Source organism: Sebastes umbrosus, chromosome 22, assembly GCF_015220745.1.
Source record: "Sebastes umbrosus isolate fSebUmb1 chromosome 22, fSebUmb1.pri, whole genome shotgun sequence".
NCBI classification, from domain to species: Eukaryota; Metazoa; Chordata; class Actinopteri; order Perciformes; family Sebastidae; genus Sebastes; species Sebastes umbrosus.
Genome location: NC_051290.1, coordinates 19,859,338 through 19,883,486, shown reverse-complemented (window position 1 = coordinate 19,883,486; position 24,149 = coordinate 19,859,338). Strand labels below are relative to the sequence as shown.

The 24,149-nt window shown below is 42.6% G+C and overlaps 1 protein-coding gene across 3 annotated transcripts in view; it reads right to left on the bottom strand.

The window, feature by feature from the left end:
• The window catches only part of LOC119481208 (serine/threonine-protein kinase pim-1-like), a 1,020,488-nt gene that overhangs the window by 852,434 nt on the left and 143,905 nt on the right, over positions 1-24,149 (bottom strand). The window lies entirely within an intron of this gene.

The window sequence follows — 24,149 nt, the reverse complement described above, 5'->3', positions numbered from 1 at the left end:
GTGTAAGAATTGACGGTATCATGTGCTGATTGTAAAGCACTTTTTGAGCCATATAAAGAAAATTGAGTTGACTACGTTTCATTATTATCTGACATTTTGTAGACTAAACAGATGATTAAAGGTGCTAAATTTGAAATTCAGAACATTAATATGGCAGCAAACAAATATTTGCTATGTAAAGATATAGTGGAGTAATGTCTACCTGAGCAGAGAATGAAGTGACAACGGCCAAGCATGCATGATAGTGCATGTGAGTCCAGAGTGTGTAACCAACTGGCTAGCCCGCTAATGCTGCCGCTCTGCACTGCGCTCACACAACGGTTACAGCTGATCACGCCGTCCCGTTCCACGCCAACGGCGCAGTAACCGGGGCGGTTTTCGGTTCCCCCCCAGTTTAACATTTTTAGCTCTGTTTGCCCTGTTGCCGTTGTTTGCACTGTTCGTGCTGTTAGCACCGTTAGCTAGTTGAAGCTAGCTGTTTTCCCCTGGTTCCAGTCTTTATGCTGAGCTAAGCTAACCATCTCCTAGCGGTGGCTTTATATTTAATAGACACATATGAGAGTGGTACTGATCTTCTCATCCAACTCTCTGCAAAAAAAGAGAATAAGCATATTTCCAATGTGTCATCGTGGAAGTGTAGCGCCCACCCTCCGGGGTCCCCCCCCCCCCCCCAGGTTAACACTGTTAGCCCTGTCAGCATGTTGCCGTAATTTGCACCGTTCGTGCTGTTAGCACTGTTAGCTGCTAGCCACCGGCTCAGCCGTCGCCATATTGAGAGCCATGTGGAGGCAATCCCTAAATCATAGTCATGCTCTGAATTTGGAATTTGGCACCTTTAACTAATCAAAAAAATAATTAAGAGATTAACTGCTAATAGAAATAATAATTAGCTGCAATCCTAATGGATATAACAAGCAAACTACATGATACAATAACTCTTGTGTATGTAACGTTGAGATATGAAGATTATCAAAAGCCAAACTACAAAAAGTTGCATCACTTACGGTTGAGTGACAGTGTTTTCATCCTCCCTAGTGTGCACGACTACAATAATAACTGCACCCCTCAACGACAGTTGCGCAATTCATATTAAGAAGTAGCACTGTGTGATATTCAGAAAACAATGGCATCATAATCAGCACACAGTTAAACATCTCCCTCAACAACCGGAGCCATTATTAAAAAAGCGAACAAATCAATCATTACTGAGTGTGGCACCCCGCTCTCATTAGAAAATCATATAGATTAAATGTTAATCATAGCTAACTCTATACCAGTGGGCTTCTGCCAAGATGACAGATGGACCATTAATGAGAATAACGAGGGGATCTTAGTCTATACACGGATATGGAGATGCAACAACAATCATAACACCATACTTGGCTTCCGAAAAAACTGTTATTTAGACCGAAATAGAGGCAGATAATCAGTATGCACATGCAGAATAGCTTCTTCCCCTAAGTCAAAGAGTATGTGTTAAAATATGTGAGATCACTACAATGTGGATGTGGACGTGTTTTAAGATGTTTTCATAGTGGCCGCTGCCACAGGAGACTGAGGGAAATTGGTGGTAACACCTGTCACACACATTCAGCATCAGATATTAGCATCCGTCTCTTTTACTGGGTCTGTGAGCGATGAATAATTACTCTTGTTTAAAAATCTGCCTATTAGCGCTAACCAGGTTATATTGGACATCTGTCTCAGAGAGCTGACTGATATAATTGGCTGCCATCATATCGTGCTTCACTCTATAGCAAAGCACACCGGCGTGACAGGCGCCGAGAAGCGAGCTTCGTGACGTGGACTCCCACATGTCGGTTTCACAAGTGAGTCAAATGAAATTGTACGAGATGAAAGTTGCGGCGAAAACAGAACACATATGTCCATGTGTGGCGCTCAGTGGCATGTTATTGGCACAGCGTTTTCATCAGGTCTGATAACATATGTTTCGAACTCAGGAGGCTTTGGGCAGGAGGGAATAGCGCGGGCGTTTGAAGTCAACTGCCGCATTAAGCAGAGAAGCGGCACAGTTGTGTGGAGATGCTCTCTTGTTCAAAGGGATGGAAGGAACCGCTCCGGGGAGCGTCCAACATCAAGAGCTGACCCCGGCACTGTTTCCCGCTACCTTCTGCCATGCGTCCCGCCGCCGTATGCTGTGATTCCCAAAGACCGGCAGGCCTGTGCCATCTGGCCTCGCTTCGGATTCCCCGGACACATATTGGGAATCCAAACTATGCCACCTCCCCGTCTCTCCCTTCCCTCTGCGCTCTCTCCCTCTGGGTCGTCTCTGCGCCTCCACTTCATCCCTGCTTGAGTGTTGGCTCAAGTGGAAGGGGTCTGCTCTCCAAGTGATCCCAGTTGCCCTTTTCCTCTTTAATCCCCTTGTGATGGGATCCAGTAGGAGCCCTTTAAATTCAGAGGGAAGCGGTCGATAGTTTTTAAGATGAAGGAAAATCCCTGGAGGCTTCTCCACCCAATGTAGCCTGTCTCTGACGTAGGGTGATTGGTTCATTACATGACCTTCAGGGCTCCTTTTTTTGTGATCTTCTGCTCTTTAAACAAGCCTAAAATGTCACTTCACCCGAGCCAAAAAGACAAGATTCATACAATTTAACGCATCGGTTTGCCGCTACATCTTTAACTTCCAGTTTTAAAGTGCTGATTGTGGCGTTAACATGTTTACAGGGAAACACAAAGAAAGAAGAGGCTCCAGGAAGAGAGCAGTGGTGGGCTGTACAGTATGTTCTGTAGCGCTGCCACAGATTTCACACTCTTTTTTGTGTGTCTCTTTCTCTTCCTCTCCTCCGGGCGTCGCCTCAGTGGGGAATTCGATTCCCTAATAACTGGGGAATCAAAGTTGGACAGCACCACTGCTGAGAGTCATAAAGGAAGCAGTGGAGTGGCTGTCCATTCATTCATCCGGGCCCATTACAACGTATACCAGATGGACACTGCACGTCACCGGGTGACATCTCAAGACAGCCGCGGCCGCCCGCCTGCCCGAGCTTGGAGAAGATGAAAGTTACGAGGGAGACGGGAGGCAGGTTGCGTCAAACAGAGAGCGATCTGATCAACAACTGCACGGAGATGAAATCAAAGTGGTTGAAGCATGTGGCGTGAGGCATCTGGTATTCTAGCAAACAGAAGCTAGCGTAGCTGCCAACGCTTTCAGGGGAAGAGTTGCCTCCCCCGCTCAGCGGCCTCAAGCCAGTGGAAATGCTACTGGGCTTGTGTTTTAAATCCACAAGAGGTGTATTGTTTGGCTGTGTTGTCCTAAGGTTATTTTTTGGGAGGAGGGCTGGTGGGGGTTTGCAGGAAGTAGAGACACAAGATAGGCATGTGACAAAGGTCCTGGGCTGGTTTGAAACCAGCAATTTGTGTTTACACGGTGCACACATATTAGGCCACCAAGCTGCCAGGACGCCCCCTGTGCTGAGTTCCTAACACAACAAGTCTAAACAGTAGCTTATTTATTCAAAGTAAATCAATAGCAAAGGTGACATTAGGAATTTGTGCTTGCTGGAAAGACGCCAGTACATCTGCTCAGATCCTGGGCCACTTTTCTTATCTGCAGCGGGAGCCAAGATCTGATAACAGAGTTTTTAAAATAGTTTGTTTTACATCAGCAAATATTGCAATTTCATACGAGATACTGGATTGTTACAAAAAAGCTTTCCCAATAAATTAAAGCAGAGTTGATGTAATGTGGGTTTACGTGGTGTGTAACAACATTATGTATGGTGTATCTGTGTACATCTGTACGTCAAGTGTAAAGAACCTGTCAAGCCCCCCCTGGCATTGATTTTACATTTCATACTACTTCCTGCATAGAGCACTGTGAGCATCTGATCCCCTAATCTCCGAATGCCAGCTTTCACTCAATGTCATCTGCCAATGAGCTGCAACCAGGCGCCCATCCTGCCTCTGGCACCAGAACTGCACCCATCCAGCTTGTGTGCGCTAATACCCACCGTTGCTAGGCTACGACGAGAGGAATCAAATTTAGGTGGCTTCCACAGCTGCGCTGTACTGTTGTGCACCGAGGGATATACATGGCAGCGTTCCCAGTATGCACCTGGATGGAATGAAACAGGAAGAAGTGGAGAAGTCTAATCTACTAGGTACAGTTGTGGCTGTCTGCCCCGCGTCTGTCCTGAAAGTATGCCCGGAAACAAGAGGAAATCACATTTCACATTATGGATTTTCATATATTTCTTTTAAGAAGCCGTGCACTGTTGACCAGGTAAATGTTATGTGTTTTGCTGACAGGGAGGTCAGCGGGGGGACTGAAAGTATTGGGGAAAGTGGGATTTTTATCTGGAAACTGTTAGCTTCTGGGCTGATTGCAAGCACTTTCTAAAAATGGTGCCCACGAGGTGTTTAACTGAGCCATGTGATAAACAGAAACATATGTGATTTAGTAAAAGTTGGAGGAATCTATAACAGCCTGGTTTTCTCTACGGAGTCAATGCTGCTACTTTTAAGCTTTCACTTATCGTACTTTACAACTATGCCACAGCTATGATCTCTTTTCATCAGTTCATTGCATCACTGAATGCTCTCTGCTCAGATCTGTGAAACAACAAGACTTTTGAACAATTGGCTGCAAACAGTCTCTCTCCAACATGCCAAAAACCATCAAGGGCTTCTCCACAGCTGACTTCCTGCATCCTAGTTTCAATGTAATCAGTGAGTCGCGCTGCTCAGACATTGTTAATCGCAGGGTTCACACAACTGTAACAACATCTTAACAAGCATGTTTCCAAAGAGCTGTGTGCCAAAGGCGGAATTATTAGATCTCGGAAAACATGCCAGGCTGACATTAACAAGACACTTATGAAACAGTCATCAAAAAGAGGGCCGTAGTTGAGTGGTTAAATGGTTAAACGTCTTACATTTCTGGGCTTAACTCACAGTACAGTGAACCTTGGTGAGTATTAAGGCTGAAAAGGTCTTAATATTCCGTTAGCAATATGGGATGCATCCTTTAGATATTACATGCCCTGAGACTTTCCTGCTGTTCAAAAACTTTTTATAATTACTGTGAGGAACTTTTAACTGGTTATGAAACAGTCTCAATTTAATACTGATGCCTCTATATGACCTACACAAGACCATCAGCGAGAAGAATTGGCTATTTCTATATAGTTATTGTTAATGCTATTCATCGGTGCCACCAGGTCGGATTCTGCGCGATATCAGACGAAATCATGCAGGTTCACCAGAAACTCCTTCAGCTCAGACTCCAGCGGGGCCTCCGGCAGCTATACCAGCCCACAGTGGACAGACGCATATCCGGCTACGCTGCTGCCTTCGACCTGCAGTCAGAGCTCCAGTGGGAGGTGGAGAGCTCCAGTGGGAGGTGGAGAGCTCCGCGCCCGGCAGCAGCAGCTCCTCCTCCGGCCAGGAGCAGAGCTTCACCCCGCTTCCCCGCCGGTCCCCGCTGGGAGCCAACACCGACACCACACTGCTGGAGGCCCAGGCCGTATTGTTGGGAGGCACGGGAGAACAAGAACCAGGATGGTGCGGGGCAGACTGGCAGTAAAATGAGAAGTTTTCTCAATGGACTCAAGGGTGTTCGGAGACAGTAACACTTTTATCCACAGGGACCGCCAAAATCAACACAAAATGAAAGTTCCTCGTAGTAGCTTTAAAGTTTGACATTTAATTTGTGCTTTATTGATGAAAGTTTACATGAGAAGATTGATACCACTCTCATGTCAGTAGTAAATATAAGGCTACAGCCAGCAGCCAATTAGCTTAGCTTAGCATAAAGACTGGAAACAGGGGATAACAGCTAGTTATAGCTACAAATGTGGTTTTATGGGGGACTTATGTGTCTTGGACCGGCACAGTCACTTCTTGGAGACAACATTGGTTGCCTGACAATTCCAGGAGACGGCTACAGGAAGTCACTGCACCCGGCCAAGAAATTGTCTGACCCATAACTCCCCGTAAAATCACAATGTTTCATTTTTACATTTTGTTTTATCTATGGATTACTCAAACATTACAATTTTAACTAGTTTTAAGAGTTTTATGGTGCTTGTGCGCTAATTTTGTTACCTTTGCACAGAGCAAGAGTAGCTGTTCCCCGTTTACAGTCTTTATGCTAAGCTAAGCTATCTGGCTGCTGGGTGTAACTTCATATTTAGTTTATAGATCAGAAAGTGGTATAAATCTTCTCATCCATCTCTCAGCAAGAATGCCAATACGCTTATTTCTCAAACTGTCAAACTGTTTATTTAAAGGTGCAGTACATAGGATCTGGCAGCATCTAGTGGTGAGGTTGCAGATTGCAAACCAACTGAAGCTTTTCCGGTGTAGGAGAACTACGGTGGCCGACGCAAAAATGTGAATGGCCCTATATGGAGCCAATGTTTGGTTTGTCGGTTCTAGGCTACTGTAGAAACATGGTGTCCGGCTCCATGAAGAGAACCAGCTCCGTATGTAGACATAAACGGCTCATTCTAAGGTAACAATAACACAATGCTTCTTGCTACGTTCATCTAAATTTAAGAAGTTCAACTTAATTGAACTGAATTTGGCCAGATGCACTCTGTCTACATAACTAAAATCAATTCCTTGTAAAAGCCAACATCACTCAAGTTTGACTGGAAGTGAATGCAATCAGTGAGAGTGTATTCCAATTTTTTTTTTTTCTTTTCTTTTGGTAATCCTTTCACGTGTAACTTCAAAGCTGGACTTAACCAGTGCGTGGAGAGCAATCGTTTAACACAGGCTGTCAATGCACACTAATAAATGCACAAAAACACTTTCATTTGAAAAAGAGCCAAGTTTCTGGACTTTGGGATCCACCCCCTCTTGGATAGACGTACGTCTTCTCTCTGCTGCATTCACTGCACCCCACACACTTTAACTAAAAACCTCATCCTGGATCTGCATTGCGCTACCAAACATTTATCTTTGCCGTCACCTCCGAAGTTCACCAGCAGCCATTAGAAACTGCATATTTGACCAGTGTTTTGTAGGTTTATTCAAAAAGTGCAAAATAAATCCTTCCCCTCCTCTAGCTCCTAACAGATGCTGATGCCACCATGTTGCCAGCTCTCCCAATGGCAGACAAGATGACAGGAGCTGCCAAAAAAATCACTCTCCTTCAGTGGTGGAGGCTCAAGTGATGTTCAAGTGCATCCTCTCAAGGAAACTCAAGGAATTGTCTCATATGTAAAATATCTGGAATATCATGGACATACGTGAAATATGACACAACACGTGTTTCTTCCTTTTTTTCTTCCTTTTCTTCAACTTGAAGATGAGTTGTCGTGACCAAGAACAAGAAAGAGAGATATTATTTCAGACCTGCATGTGACCTTTCCTCTCATCTGCACTTGTACGTAGGAGTGTATTTTTGAACTGAATAGGTGAAATGGGCAGGTGAAGGAAAGTTGGCAGAGGGAGGCAGTGGGCTGATGTATTGATTTGTAAAAGTGTGATTTCCGTTAAGTATTATGAAATCACTTATTTAAAATCATCTGAAAATGTACAACTTTTCAGTGTCTTGAGACTCCTGCCCAATCAACCATACTAGTGTCCATAATCATGTCTTTCTCTCGTACATTAATGCACTATGTGGGAGTCAAATAACCTTATGACTACATGTGTTTCCATTTTATGCTACTTTATACATTCTCCGCTACATATTAAAGGGAATTTTTTTACCATATCCCAACATTTATTTGACATAAATTACATGATCATCTCATAAATATTAGGTCATGTAAAATATTTTTAAAAATCCAAAAATAAATAAAATACTCGAGACTAACATCACCTCAACAAACTGTGGAATATCAGTACTAATAATCCAATCTTATAATTTATGCCATCTAATGAGTACTTTTCTGATACTAGTGCATTTTGCTCCTCATATTTTTGAATCTAATTCATGGCTTTTAGTTGTAATAGAGTATTTTACATTGTGATATTGATACTTTTATTGACAGGAAAAAATCTCAATACTAGTTCCTCAATCTCTGCTGAAGAGTAACTCAGAAGGATTCAGGTCATTAGGGGCCACATAGCTGTGTCCTCTGGCCAACAAGATGGTATTTGAGAGTTCCTGCAATTTTATCCTGAAATGTTTTTGGCTTTGAAATGTGTTGGTTTAAGTTTCACCTTAGATTAAGAATATATATAATATGATGCTGCACATATTACCGGTCTATAGTTCACAATAGTGATGCTTTTATTCATCTGTCTGAATGAGAATCTAGAGATAACACTAACTGCAGTGGTCTAAACATCATCAAAATTGTCTCAAGTGCACACAGTTTTACACTGACATACATCAGCAACTCAGCTGTTGTTTTAAACTACCTGAAAACCGTAATATCAAACTATTTCCTTATATGATACCATTGGAAGATCGGGGAAAATGCTGAAATCTAGGACTGCAACTAACAATTATTTTCAATGTCAATTAATCTGTTGATTATTTTTTCGATTAATCAATTTGTTTTGGTCTATAAAATGGTGAAAAATGTCAATCAGTGTTTCCCAAACCCCAAGAGGACGTCCTCAAATGTCGTGTTTTGTCCACAACTCAAAGATATTCAGTTTACTGAGTAAAGAAACCAGAAAATATTCACATTTAAGAAGCTGGAATCAGCTTGTTTTTCTTAAAAAATTACTCAAACTGATTACTCAATTATCAAAATAGTTGGCGATAAATTTAAAATCTGACAGCTGATCGATTAATCGTTGCAGCTCAACTGAAATCAAGCCTAACGTTCAATTTCAACGCATATTGTCTAATGGTATGTCTTCCAAATAAAGTAAAAAAAAAAAAAGTGTTCATGGCTATGTCTTTTATAACAAATCGAGAACAACATTCGGGAAATGTATTCTAATTGATATATATTGGAAGAACAAGAATAAGCCACGCTGGAAATTAAGCACATACATTAAAAAAAAAAAAAAAAAAAAAACTTGACTGAATCTTGTTGGAAGGATAGAGACATCTTTAACATACTGTATAATGACTGTTGTTGGAGAGCTTATGAATCAAATAGCTATATATTGCCTGTGGGAACTGGCATATCTGAGGACCTTCAAGCTTCTTTTCTCACACACATACACACATATATGCATATAGGCTACTCACTCAGTCTCACGCCCCATGTGAACACTCATCTCTAACGAGGGGAGAGCTGCAACCGTGCGTGATTGTTTTAGAGAGGCTGCCCTGAAGGCACGTTATCGCCCAACGTGGGACTGCTTCTCCCAGTCATACGTCCCCCTCTTGTTGATTGTGCAGCGTGGATCAGCGTCAACAAAGGCATCATTAGTGGGGCTTTGGTCCCCACCAGGCCCGGGCTAATTATGAATGGGGGGCCCGGTAATAATTCAAGGGCCCATCGGTGCGGCTTGAAAGTGAAGAGAGAACTTCACAGATTCAGCGGTGGCGTGCTCGGGCCCATCTGCCTCCGTTTCCCAGCCACCTGCCTGAAGATCTGACCCACGTCAGCCACGAGGATGGAGCACCATTATACACAAGAGAGAGGCGCAGGAAAACATATGGGATTTATGCATCGCTTTAATGAATGATTTGCAGTGGTCGTTAAAAGCCTTGGACAATTACCTGGTTAGAGCAGGATGGGCCTGCCTGGTAAATTGACTAGCAATTGTTAATTTTGCTTTTATTTCAGGATCTAGAGTTGAATTATTTCCCTGTCTCACATGCTGGAGCTAGGGAAGTGGTATCCACATATGCACACACACACAAACACACACATATATGCTATTAAAAGTATGAATTTAGGGAAAATATAATCGATGAAATGATAGGAGAAGTCTGCTCAAATAAAGATTTTAAATCATCTTGTGGTTTTTAATTGCGCTGATTACTGTAGTAATTGTGTAATTGCTATAGATTCAAATGGAAGTGATCATTGTTTCCACCAGAAGAGGGCAGTATCCATTTTCTTAATCACATCTCCAGTGATTTCCCCCTTGGCCAAAGCAAGCACAAACATTGCTCCAATTCCAAACCACACAAAAGGGGGAATTTGAAAGTAAACAAATGAGCCCGATGGGATGATCAGCATTCTCAGATTCGCAGCATAAACTCTTTTCCCATGGAGCCGGCTCATAATTTCAACACAAGGCCTCGGATTTATCTCTCAGCGCTCGATTCAATCGGGTGACGAAGCTCTGATTTACAGCAGCTCTCAGATTTGATGTCTTTTTTTTAAAAGAAGAGTGAGAATAAAATGCAACTTAGGGAGCGTCTGCAGGGCTGCGAGGAGCCACGGTCGCTCCCATTATTTATAGATGTTGAGTGGTATCTTTTTACTTTCAGGTCAGATACTGTGGTAAGTTCAACTAATTTGAAATGGGAGCCCATTTGGACAAACTTGAGCCATAAAGTATTCATGAAATCATGAGCTGTAGCATAAAGTAGGGTGGCTGGAATGCAAATCAAGGATGTGCTTTTCCTTCCAGATGCTGATGAATAACATGGTCAAGCGTACAGTATGTTCAGCGACTCTGTAGCATGCTGATACGAGACCTGATAAAACTCAAAACGCCTTTTTGATGAAGTTAACATCCACAGAGTTTGGTTCATAAGCGTTGACGGAAAGGTGTCCAGCTCAACTATATTCTCTAAATCAAATGTGAATGTGTGAAGTATTACCAGTGTGCCCAGGTCACTCATTAATATGCAAGCTCTAATTTGGGCCTCCACGTATAGGAGTCTTTTCTGAATGGGGAAGCTAATTTGAAAATAATCAAGAGTGGCACACAGCTTTTGTCGGCGATGACATCACCGTGTGGATTATTCACGCATCTTGCAAAGCAGGTTTCCCAACGATTTTTATCACTACTAGTTTTAAGTTTCTCTTTTGCTTTCTTTTCTATCTTTTTTTCCCCACCAAAATAAAATTCTTACACCAAACCACATGGCACTGGGTTTTCTTTATTTTCTTTATTATTATTATTAATTTAATTTTTTATTATTATGTTTATTGATTTATTTATTTGTTTGTTTTTAATTTAAGTAAGTTATAATTAAGTATAAGTTTCTCTTTTGTTTTCTTTTCTATCTTTTTTTCCCACCAAAATAAAATTTTTACATCAAACCACATGGCACTGGGTTTTCTTTATTTTATTTTTTATTATTATTATTTATTTATATTTTTTATTATTACTGTTATTATTATTTTATTTTTATGTTTATTATTTATTTATTTATTTTATTTTTAATTTAAATGCTCAAATGCAGCATTTTACAAGAACGTGAGTGACAACAGACCTGAAAACACACTGTGTGTCTGGATGTCAGCCTCCAGAGAGCTGGTCATATTTGTGGCTTCTAATGCGGTGCTGCGGTGAGGATTTGCCTCCCCTCTCGGTTCCAGAAGCTACTGATTGTGAAGAAAAAGGGGGAGCCGAACAACTGAGTCACAAAAAAACACAGGGCTGGTTTTGATCTGGATTCAATGGCCTGGAATAACTGGCCCCCGAAGAGCTCTTGTGTCAAATGGTATCTGTGACAGGGAACAGAGAAGGGGGATAAACATGCTGCATTTAACATGTGGACATAACGCCTCCCCCTCACACCATCTGGAGGGAAACAACCTCATCTTCAACTACTACTAAAAAAAAAAAACACAACTTGTTTTGGTTGCATTTCATAAACTTTAACAAGCCGCAGATTCTGATGCAACAACTGGTTCTGAATAAGGAATTGTTGCAAAGAAAAAAGCTGGCGAAGCTACAATATGAGCGTCAAAATGTTCCCTAGCAGTGAAGACGCATCGACAAGTTGGCTGACTCCTCTCTCCCTTTGAATCGTCCTCTGCTTTGTAACGTGAGGGTGTTTGGAGGCAGGTCAAAAGGCCCTTTCAACCCAAGTCCTCACCTACTTCCTAATGAATTCCCAGGGTCCATCAACCTGCAGGCGCTCCCATACAAGCTAACCAATGATTACACCTTGAGGGGGAGAGGGGGCGGGTGGATGAGGAGGAGGAGAGGCTGCTGAGATAGACCATCCCCAGTACACACACACACACACAACCACCATCACCACTATACCATCACCCCCCAGATTGGAGGCAGGTGCAGCAGCAAATCAAGCCTCATTAGCTGCACCTTCTGCTAGCGTATACTGTGGACAGATGGAAGCTCGCCCTCACATGTTACCTCACATCAGATGGCGGTTGGAGGAGGGTGGCTAGGGGGTAACAGGGAGGTACACTCGCCCCCTTCTGCCGGCGCTCCTTCCTCCGAGCTACATGATGCCCCCAAGCGCTGATCTAGCACTGGAATGCTCCTTAACCTTAATCCTGCTGGCAACTACCGGTTTCCAGAGAATATCTTACATCAGATCAGTTGTAACTTATTCCCCGTCAGGCCTGGCCCTGGTTAGAGAGGTGCATTCCTGGCCCAAGGAGGAGTCACGGACCTGCAGAGGCCCCCGTGGCTGCGTTTCTGCCGAATCCATGTAAAAAGAGCTGAGAGCGTGTATGCGTTAGCGTGTGCGGGCGATACGATACGCTAAAACACACTATGGGGGCCACCAGGTAAGCGACAGAGCCTCCACTGCAGAGTATCACATCGCCCAGTTGTCCTCGTGGCTCTGACACAAGATCCCAAGCAGCTAATTGAGGCAACGGTGCAATTCATTGGTGCCGGGCCCAGTGTCAACACCTTCTTCGAGGTAACAGCGGATTTTACCCCCATCCCGCTAGGGACGTCACGTGGGCAAAAAGTGTCAAGGGGGAGGCCATGTGCAAATTGATGGTGTCTGTGTGATAAGAAATATTGCACACGCCTTTCAACGCAGTGAAGGGTTGTCAGAACTGGATTGGTTTAGGATGCTGGAATTTCCTGATGAGCCCCCGGAGGTGCCGCGGGTCGAATTCAGTGAATCATCTGTGAAGAAAGATGCCCACTTGACAGACAGCGACCCAATGTGACACCAGTTTTCCCTCAAACCTCAAGTGAGGTTTCTGTTTAAAAAAAAAAGTCCAAAAAAAATGGACAGAAAAAGAAAAAAGGGCATCACTTCTAAAATCTTCATCAGCTGAAAACCCAAGGTCACAGGACTGGACATTGACTGGACATTAACATCACAGGTAACATTTAAGTGCTTAATCCAGATAAAGATGTCAGGCCCAATTTATGACCAAGTGGTGTTTTGGCAAGTCATTATCTATGAATCAAAAATCTACATTCTCAAATTTAGATGTGGGTCTATATGACTAAATTTAGGTTTGCAGGGGTGGGGATAGGGAAATTCTTAAAAGGGTGTTGGTGGTGTTGCAGGAAGAATGAGGACAGTGGCACAATGGGTACTTTGTCTAGACTTGGTAGCTAGCGGAGGGAGGGGTCACTGCGGTGGGAACGGAGCTGCGGCATTAATGGATTGAACTTAAGTAGTTGGCTTGGAATCTTCAAGTTTTGGGGCTTCAACCGTTCAAACCGCAGCGGGGCATTTATTCCTTTAAATCCAGAGAACGGCTCTTGTGTGGCAGAATTGTGTTTTTAAAACTGTGACATGTGTTGGCAGATAATGTGCCTCAAAGCTGCTCTAATCAATATTTTTATACAAGGAATGGATCGATGACTATGTGTAACATTAAGCTTCACTCGTGTTCATTTAGTAAATTATGGTCCCATTTAGAGTCAAATAGACCATAAAGCAGGGGATGCTTTAGAGCGTGGATACCTTGTGATCGACAAGTCGCTACCACGGCGTTGTCCGGTCTGGGAGTTTAATCCTTTCACAGTGTGTTTTCAGTTCATGAAAGTTAATTTTAACATTTTTGGTCGCCTAAAAATGTCTTATTCAGCGTTCGGTTGTACTTAGCTCCACCCTCTCGTGTCACTTCTGGTTGCAAAAACCAAGATGGCGACGGCCAAAATGCCGAACTCGAGGCTTCAACACCGTATTCCACAAACCAATGGGTGACATCACGGTGACTACGTCAACTTCTTATATGCAGTATATGTTTACAGCTTGTTGTGTTCCAAGTGGTAAACAAAATAGATCATTTTTGCAGGTTGAAGGTTGAATGGTAAAAAACTGAAATGTTCAATGAATTCTGTTAAAAATTGATATAAATTCCAGGAATAATCTGTACCAAGCTGTATCTTACAGTAAAAATCATGTCAGGGTCATGTCAGGTTATGACTGGCAGCCAAGTTGTTTGACTGGTCTTAACACTCCTTTCTTCCTCCTTCATATACCAACGGCCGTGTTAGATGGGAGGGACACCAAATGAATGTTTTAAATGCAACTGTAACATATATATGTCCTAGATTTAAGTCTTTTTTCGAGGCAATGTCAAAATCTCTGAGAACATTCCCGTTTGTGATGTCAAGTCCTTGTGTTAATGAACTGCGTCCGTCTTGACATTTTTTAACAACATTAATTTCAATCAAGCTGCTGAGGAGGTACTTCTGTTTGGGTGGGAGCTAATGAAGAGAAACAGACACACATATGGGACTCTTTTTTTTCTTCTTTTTTTTTCTTTTTTCTTCGTCTTATCCTTCCATCTACACCCGGATCCATATGCCATATGGGAAAGTGTGGATGAGAAGATCCGAGAGCTCAGTGCATGTTCGGTCTCCCTCTGAATGCAGCTGAAAGAATCAAAAAGTCTCCCTCTCTTGTCGCGCTCACTCCCATGGGCACATGAAAGTGAAGGTTACCCTTTTTAATGATGGTCCTTTTTTGATGGTTTTTTTGTTTTATTTAGAGGAAATCTTCATTGTTAATCCGTTGCCTGTTGCCAGGTTTGAACGCGCGGCGCCATATGTCGTATGCTGCCTCGCTACCTTACTTCTAAAACCAAGGATTTTTAAATTTGTCATTTTGATATGCTTCACATCCAGACAGCCTGTTTCAGGTCGGCTGATGCTCTTTGTTAATGTTAAGCTAACAACTGCAGCGCTAATACGTTTTGAAACCAAAATGCAATGCAGAGAACAGTTGGCGGGGACCCAGATACAACCTTAACCTTGAAGGTAAAGGCTGTAAGAAAGGTTTAAACCTACTCCTTTTGTATCATGTTAAACATACAAACAAATCTCAGCAGAAGTCGGTCACAGTTTCCAGCTTCAGAGGAGAATTCTCGCTCAATCACACCGATGTGCTTCAGCCAAGATGAAGTCTGGAAGCCATTAACCGAGAGTATAGCAGGGCTTCAGCAGAAAGTACAGTAAATGTTAAGCAGGTGAGGGATTCGAAAGCCATAATGATGTGAATTTTACTCATCAATCTTCAACAGAAAAGAGCTGGAAAAAAAATGTTGTGACGTCTGCAACGTTATTTTCAAGCTTGGCAATATTTGTTTTAATATCTCACACTGGAAAAAACATCTTTTGTCACTTTTAAAATGCTAACTTCAATGTGCTGCAGGACCATTATCTTGGTAGAATGTAATATATGCAGCTGTATCTTCTAGCAGGGTTACATAAGGCAGATGTTTATGGATACCATAGTTAAGATACTGCCAGTCTTATGTACATAAAGCAGCTTCCCCCCAACATAAACAATTATTCCAGCTAGTATTTTCACAGGTGGGAGTGCAATATTACTATGCCACAGTCTATACGTTGCACCATTCATCACCTAATTACATTTTTATGAAGTAGATTGCCTCCTTATTGGTTGTCACTTCAACTCTATGCTGTCAATGAGAGAAGCCCCGTCTGTGGTCTGTTCCATCAGCCCATCTTTACTTTGCATACCTGCCAACGCAGGCTATGAAGAAATTACCCTAATCATCGCGGTAATTAACATCAATAATTATTGACAGCGCCACAGACCGGAGGGAATGATGGACAAAAGAGTTGGTTTCTTTTGTCGGAGCGCTTTGAAGCCAATTTCCTGGAAGAAGTCGTCGTTTCCGGCTGCTAAAAAAGTCCAGTCGACGCGCTGTTTAGAGCGAGGTATAGAAGCCAGGGTGATGTCATATACTTGCTAATGTAGAGTGCCACCAGCAACAGCAGGTGACCCCCCCATTCTCCCCCCAACACACACACACACACACACACACTCCAGCACTGCCACCCCCTGCATCTCCTCTCTGTTTGCCAGGAGTGCACCTGCAGCTTATTATCCGAGCCTTTAGGTTTATAATGTAGCGCAGGTGCCAAAGTGCCACAGTACCATTGTAACACACACACACACACACACACACACACACACACACAAGTCAACAAACATTAACAGGCACCGAAATGGGCATACACACTTGCAGATGTGCGATGATTCATTAATACTATGGTAGGTCAATCCTAACCATTGTTCCCTCCCAGTGTTGGGAAACACAGCGAGCACATATGTGAAGAGTCAGATTAAAGCAGAATACCACATATTTGAAGAATTTAGCTGCTACATTAGCCTTGAAATACTTTGATGCCATATTTCTTAGATTTATTTCTCAGACATGATGCTGTAGTGTACTATATAAAGGCAGAGTTACTCTGTCTGTTGTTTTCATACCCAGAAGATTCGTTTTTCATGGGTAAATGTGTACTGTGATGTGATAATACACAATGCAGTGGCGTGCATGAGGGTGTGCACCCTGCCCGTTTATGTGTCGCATACAAAAGTCGCTTTTCAAATAGCATATCAAGCCTTTTTATTCACATGTTGCCCCTGTCAATTTCATTATCGTCTTTCCACAGTACCGCTGGTACCATCAGGACTCGACACTAACTTGGTCCCGTCATCCCGGGGACAGTTGAAAATGTGTTTGGGACGCAGTAAACTCACTATACTGACGTGTCCTGGGGACTCACGCACCTTTTTTTCCCTGATAATGCTACATTGCGAACAACAAGTCCATGTTGAAATCGACAGGATGAGATCTTGTTAACGTTAGCTGTTAGCTCCGTGCAGGACTGTGCTGCTTACCGGCTGCTAACAGCTAACGTTAACTAGCTATCGTCCTGCCAATTTCAACACGGGAGGTGCAATTGATTTATATTATGATGCGTCTGTTCATTAAAATGAGGGCGAAGGTAAATTATAACGTTATCATGATGTGTTCAAATGAAATCTTGTAAAATGTAGTTTTTGGCAAGAAACTTGAATAAATCCAGTAGTTTGAAGGAGATGTTTTCACAGCAATTAAAATAAATAATAGAGAGGGAACCTGTTTAACTTCCTAACAAACACCACTATGCAAATGGTAATAAAGTTGTTGAGGTACATGGGATTTACTTTCGTTTTTTACTGTGGGATCAAATTGGTATTGAGAATCGTGGAATTTCTCTGGTATTGGTATCGACTACTAATTTTCTGATATTGTGACGTCCCTATAAATGATACCAATTTAGCCAAAAACACATTTCTGAAAACACTTTACAGGTTTACTATCTGTACCCTGCAACCTCATCCCCCCAACTCACATTTGGGCCCTGCCCTGGCCCTCTCCTTGCCTCTGTTGATCAAGGAGGTGTTGGTGTCGATACTGACAAACTAGCAATTTTGATGTGGTTTAATGTGATCTATAATACGGTGTGAAGTGATGTAATAAAAAAACTTGAGGTGAAACACTCACCTATTCTAGTGAGGTGCTGGCTCGCAGGCAGATGTTTCAGCCAACAGCTTTCTTCAGGATGAGAACAGCAGTCTCCTGACTAGCATGAACAATAACGAGAACAGGTGTTACAAATGTGATAAAATGTGGCCTAATATGGAAATCATTCATTTGTTCTCCTTAATATAAAGGTCAAAGGTCAGACTCATATCCAGACTAGCAGCCCTGCTGGAGCTGGTAGTGTTGTAATGTGTTGCTTATTAGTAGAGTGGGTGCTTGTACCAACATAAGGGCGTTATGGACGGTTACCCTCCTCCTTATGACACAAAAATCAACTTCTTTCTGAACTAGGTCTGGTGCAGCCCTCGGTGTATGTGCGTTGGTCCCTTGTCCAGCAGATAAACTCACTTAACTGTGAAATATTCATGCCAGGCCACATCATTAATAGCAGTAGAGAACATCTGGCTAGTGTTTTTATTTCTAGCACACTGTATACTGCTGTTGTATATGTTCAGGGAAATAGAAACATGCAGTGATTTTGTTGGTCTGCATTTTCACCAACTTTTCGTTTGGTGACGATTTTGTGTGCTGAATGATGGGAAACCACAGGGAGCTACAAGCGGGCTGAGACACTGACCACAGGCACCCAGATCCAGACTCAGTGACAGACCTTGTGGTGACATCTGCTTTTACTCAGGGAGAGCACTTCAGCACTTAATAAAGCATGTAATCACACTGTTGTAACTTGGGAGCAGACAAAGCAACGCGCAGCGAACGCTTCATACACCGACTTTTTTTTCTTCCTTTTTTAGAAATGTCTGTTTCCGTTTATCAGATTTCAGTTTATCAGCAATTTTGCATTAAGACCCAAATGAAGAGAAACAGCTACTTAAAGCCTCTATGATTGATTACAGGTCTTTACCACACGAGCAAGAAAGCCATTTACGACAAAATACTACTGTAAAGTTGTTGATCTTTCTTTCCGTCATACACCTGCATGCAATTTTCCACATGTAAGTGGACAGGAAAGGAGTTGCAGTTAACATTTTTAATCCCGATGTAATTTAGGAGGCCGAAAACTGCATGTCACAACCAACAAAAGGGGTTTTGTGGGCTTCATGACAGCTGGGTTACAGTTCTTCTTTTTGTTATCACCCAGTACGACATGCTGATGAGGCGGACAGACCGTGCCACATTGCTGAAATATTTCGCCATCTACAGATAAAAAAATGTCCCAAGTTGTCTCTCAGGTTTTGCACGGACAAAATTCTAAGCGTCGTGGTGCACAGGCAGGCTAAACTGAAACACACTTTGAGTGTGTTCTCTCTGCATCTCTTCTCATATTTCAGCTAAACTGCCTCCTCGCCAGGGCCAAGGAATGCATCAAGCGCCATAAATCAGGGGCTTGATAGGAACTTGGCTGCCGGACAGCAGTGCAGAGAGCTGTGTTATGTAGCTACAGTACAGTAAAGATGTTTTAAGGTGAACATTACCATCTTGGAGGGAGAGAAAAACGAGGGGGGAGGATACTTTGATTCAGGGGAGTTTTGTCCAAATGACAGAGCAATGAAAGCCTTTCTCACCTCCTTCAGCCCTTTGCTTTTCTTTACTTGTGAATCACTATGATCACCAGGCCTCAAACCTAATTTTATTTACACTGTAGACTCTTGGACATTTATGGTGCGCAGGTGGGTTTCGCCCGAGCTCTATCTTGTGTCTCTTTCTTGTCGTGGCGAGGGGAACGAGGGAAAGAGTTCATGTAAAAGGAGGCAGCCGGCGCTGTGTGTGCCAGGTTTGTTTGTCACATCTCCGCCTGTCTGCGCCTTATGCAAATGGCCAGGGGGCTGGGAGGGGACGGCTCCATGGGAAACTGCTGGTGCTAATCCAGCATGTTGAACAGGGGAGGAGAGGAGTACTTTTCAATAAAGCACCCCCACCCCTCTGTCAAGTCACACAAACACACACATGTACACACACACACACATGAACGGCGTGTTCTCATCCTATGTGTGCTTTCGAATAAACATCACGGGGGGGGGCAACACAAAGACGCACACATGAGTTCGCTTCCTCTCTCTCTCTCTCACACACACACACACAAACAGTGAACACCTGTTTCTTTTCTGCGCATCCAAACAGACATGCTTTAATATGTGAACAAATCCCACGATCTTAAGACCCACTCTCAATCCGCCGGGTGTAATACCAGGGTGCTTTCAATGAGATAACAACGACCCTCAGTGTGATCGGCCTGTACTACCACGCAAAGATAGACTAATAACACGCTCCTGCCACAGTCCATGACTTAGACTATGAAATTTATGCAAATTTGTGTGGGAATACACAGAGCTGAGAGTACTATTTAGGACTAGTGCGTTTTTCAGACAGCCCTCTTTTATTCCCTGAGCTCTCTTCAACTGCATTTTTGCAAACAGACGCAGGCTGTTGTCTGAGATCTTGAGTGTTCCTTCACGAAGGCTCTTCATCAAAAGAGACGGGCTCTCGTGAAATTTCTTGCCCTTTGGATATCTCCAAAATATATTTTAGTGAAGCACACCCTATTGTCATAACAGTTATTAGTTAAAGAATTAGTTTGACATTTTGGGAAATATGCTTTTTTTTGCAGAGATTTGTATGAGAAGATCAGTGCCACACTCATATGTGTCTGTTAAATATGAAGCTAGGAGATGGTTAACTTAGCTAAGCAAAAAGACTAGAATCTGGGGGAAACAGCTACCTACGACTAGCTACTGCTAGAACCACAACTTGTCTTTTTTACACTTTGTTTTTTTTAGTCTATTCCCCAAAATGCTGAACTATTCCTTTAAAGGTGCAAATGCAAGGTTGGGAGCATTTCTGTTGCCTCTATATAGGTCTCAACATGGCGACGGCTTAACAGTGCTATCAGTGAAAACAATGGCAACTGTGCTTATAGAGCTAACAGTGTTTACCTGAGGAGGAACCAAAGGCTGGATGCTACGCTCCTGTGACAACGCCGTCGGTCGGGGCAGCGTTGTCGGCTGTAGCCGCCGTATGAAAGCAGTGCAGAGCGGCGGCCGTGAGCTAGCCAGCGGGGTATGCTCATGTTGTGCCCTTAAACAGTGGAAATAGTGAGAGAGAGGGATGAATACATCAAACAAGCAGCTCTTCCCTTCACTAGTATCTGTATTGAGTTACATTTTAAATAAGATAAGATAAGATAAGATAAGATATTCCTTTATTAGTTTATTAGTGGGAAATTTGCAGTGTAACAAAATATGAACCATTTAAATAGACGGAAGAATAGAAATAGGAGCAGTATATACAGTATTGACAATAAACAGACTATTAACAAAATTGCACAAGTGGATAATGATATTGCACAGGGAGAATGAAATTAAATTCCACCTGAATATATTGCAGAGTATGAATTACACCTTAGTAGTAATAATGATAATGATATTGCATGGTCATTATACAGTATAGTGCAGTTATTGTCAGTTTTTGGTGTGTACGTGTATGTGGACTATTTGGACTGACAGCTGCAATGTAAACAAAACTCACATCATGTCATGTTAGTCATGACTAAATTATATTTTTAACTTCCTCTAAACCATTTAAATGATCTTTTAACTGTAAATGTTCTTAATTCTACTACAGCATGAAGTCTCACATATGAAAGCTCACTTGACACATTAATTCAATTGAAACAGTGATAAAATAAACCGCTGCACAGACAGATGTGAATGGAACAGTGTCTATCTTAAATACTAACGACAGGGTAAACAGACAGCTAAATTAGCTTAAATACAGAGTCAGAAAGGAACTTTCAAACACTACACAGAGTACAAAATGTGCACTTTTTCTCTCAACAATGAACAACAATAACACATTACAAATTCTTATCAACATGTGTTTCCAACTTTTCTACTGCATTGTGGACGGTATTTACCTTATAGTGATATAGTGAGAGAGAGGGATGAACAGATCACGCCCAGCGCGATCCCCCCTACTGGAGCCCAAAGCATTACCAACTAGTGATGTGTCGATCGCGAATGAGCCGGTTCAAAGAGCCGGCTCTTTTAAGTGAACGATAAGAAAAAAACTAGACTTCTGCACCTTCTCATGGCTCTGTTTTTAGACCTTAAAAAATCTAACTTTGGCCAATCACAGGTCATTTCAGAGAGCGAGAGCATTCCTATTGGCTGTGCTCCGGCTGGTGGGCGGTGCTTGGTATTTCCTCGACTGATCTCAACATGGCTGCCGGGTCACAAACTTTCTCATTTTATAGCTAAACAGTACACTACAAGATGATTCTGAAAACATCTGAGGAGAGAAATATGCTTTACAGTAACAGAATATTGATTCATATTTGATCAGCGCTGTCTAGTTTGAACGTTTGATTGGAGATGGCGAGTGATTGACAGCTGCTCAGAGCCGGCAGGGCTCCAGCTCGGCTTTGATTGGTTGTTTTCCTCCAGTCTGTGAAATCTTGCAGATGCCATTAGGAGCACTGGAGGACACAGAGGCACATGATTTTTTTCAGATTACCTGTCTCTTGCACTACTGTCAGGATATAGTGACCGTTTTATAAAAATCATATTTGCTCCAATTCTACCCACTGCTGCTTTAAGTGGAGTACTGGTTACTGAAACATCTTCCCTCGTGGATTTTCAAAGAGAGAAATATGAGATTTCAAACAAGTCAATAGGCTATTATTTAGGCTGTTTCCTTTTTGTATTGAAATCATGAGCTCTACATTGTCTGCACCAAACACTAATGCAAATCTTTCCCTTAGTCATAAACCAATGAAAAATCTGCACAAATTCTGCCTTAATGACTTCCTGCTAGATAAAGTGCATTACACTCATACTTTGATGCCAAAAAAGACGAAAGGATCAGATAAATTCATTACCTTATTCCAACAGCACACAAGATGAATATTATATTCCTCCCATAAAACTTGGGGATGTGACAGAGTTCTTTGTGCTGGCATTGGCTGGCGTCCAAAAGCCCAGGCCAGCCTCTGCACTCACAGGGTTGTGTGAGAGTACTCGCTGTGCTTTTCCCCTCTCTCCATCCTCTCTTTTGGTACACAGTCAGACGCACGCCGGAGAACCACAAGGCGCCGTTACCTCTCCTGGATCCATGAGGGTATAGAAGGAAAGAAAAAATACTGGACAAACACAAAGGCAATCAACAAATCCCCTTCGCTTGAGCCCTGCGAAACATAATAGGGCCAAATCATCATCTATTTAGCTTCGTCAAATCACTGACAGCAGGCCTTGATAAAAGAGAGTGGAAAATATGTAGGGTACAAGACGCTGCCAAGACCCTCACCGACTAGAGCCCCCTATTGAAGCCAGATGTTGACTCAACTGGCCAATTTTGATAAATGGCATGATGATTACCATTATAGATCGGGTAATTTTATATCAGCGTGCCACATTGTTGGTCCTCTTTAATGATAGCCAAATGAACTCTGGTTTGTGCCCGAGGCCAGGTGGGCTTTTCTGTGATTGGTGTGCAGCATGCAGTGCCTCAAACGGCCATTAGGAGGGCGCCCCTGCTTCGGACAGTGCGCCCAGTCTTGTGGGCACCGTTGTTGTTGTCATCAAGTGTCTAGCTGAGCCCTGAGCCCATCACACAGGCCCGTAATGAGACTTAATTGGCGCTTTAGCCCGACTTTTGCCTCCTTCAATGTCCTCAATCCCATTAGAAAGGCTTACTAGATCAGAGCTTGGTGTACTTGACACAGTGACCCAGATGGATGGTTACCTTGCATGACCCTCCGAGGTCCCAGCAGACTGCTGTGGTCCAAACACTGTAGTCTGTCTCCCATTCCTCAGGGATTGGGGTATTACAGTAGATTAGCTGGAGTAATACCACGGTAGAGCACGGGTATGTAGGGTCATGGGATCGCTCCAGGACATGAAAACCACTGTTTGCTTTCAGGGAAAACTGTCACAGACACACTTCTGAGAATCAACGAAATCCAATTAGTTTAATACTTAAAGTCAAATAGTCGTAGTTCCTCCGATTTGGCACTGTCCTTATTCCACCTCTGCAGCAATTACTCACCTTGTTTCGCTCTCTCAGCCAGACCTTCCTGGGTAGGGTGATCCTGAGGGTTGCACTTAAATACAGATAGTCAGTTCCCCTCATCTGTTTTAGGCACTGTACGGAAATTATTGGGTTGAACTTTGAAAGAAAAAAGCAAGACCTTCCCTAGCGTTACTAATATTTCTTCAAACTCTTCTCTTGACTTCGAAAAAACTTCTCAAAGTAATGCATTTATGGGAAATATAACACTGTGAATATGTCATAGCTAGACTTTATTTTGAAGAAAGAGATGCTAAGTAAACATTTAGTTCAGCCATGAATTGAACAGCACAAGTGGCAGCTCTGTGGCGTCCACAGTACCACAGTACTTTCCCAAACCCACGAATTCCACTTAATAAAACTAAATATGAATGATATCAGTTGATAATAGCCTGATATAGTCAAATCAATTACATGATGTATGAGTCACAATGCAGAGTGTGTTGCGCTTCCAAAGAGCGCAGCGCAAAATATCAAAACTCAAAAAAGCCACCTCTGTGATGTTACTATTATTTGTTTTATTGTATTTATTCTACGATAAAT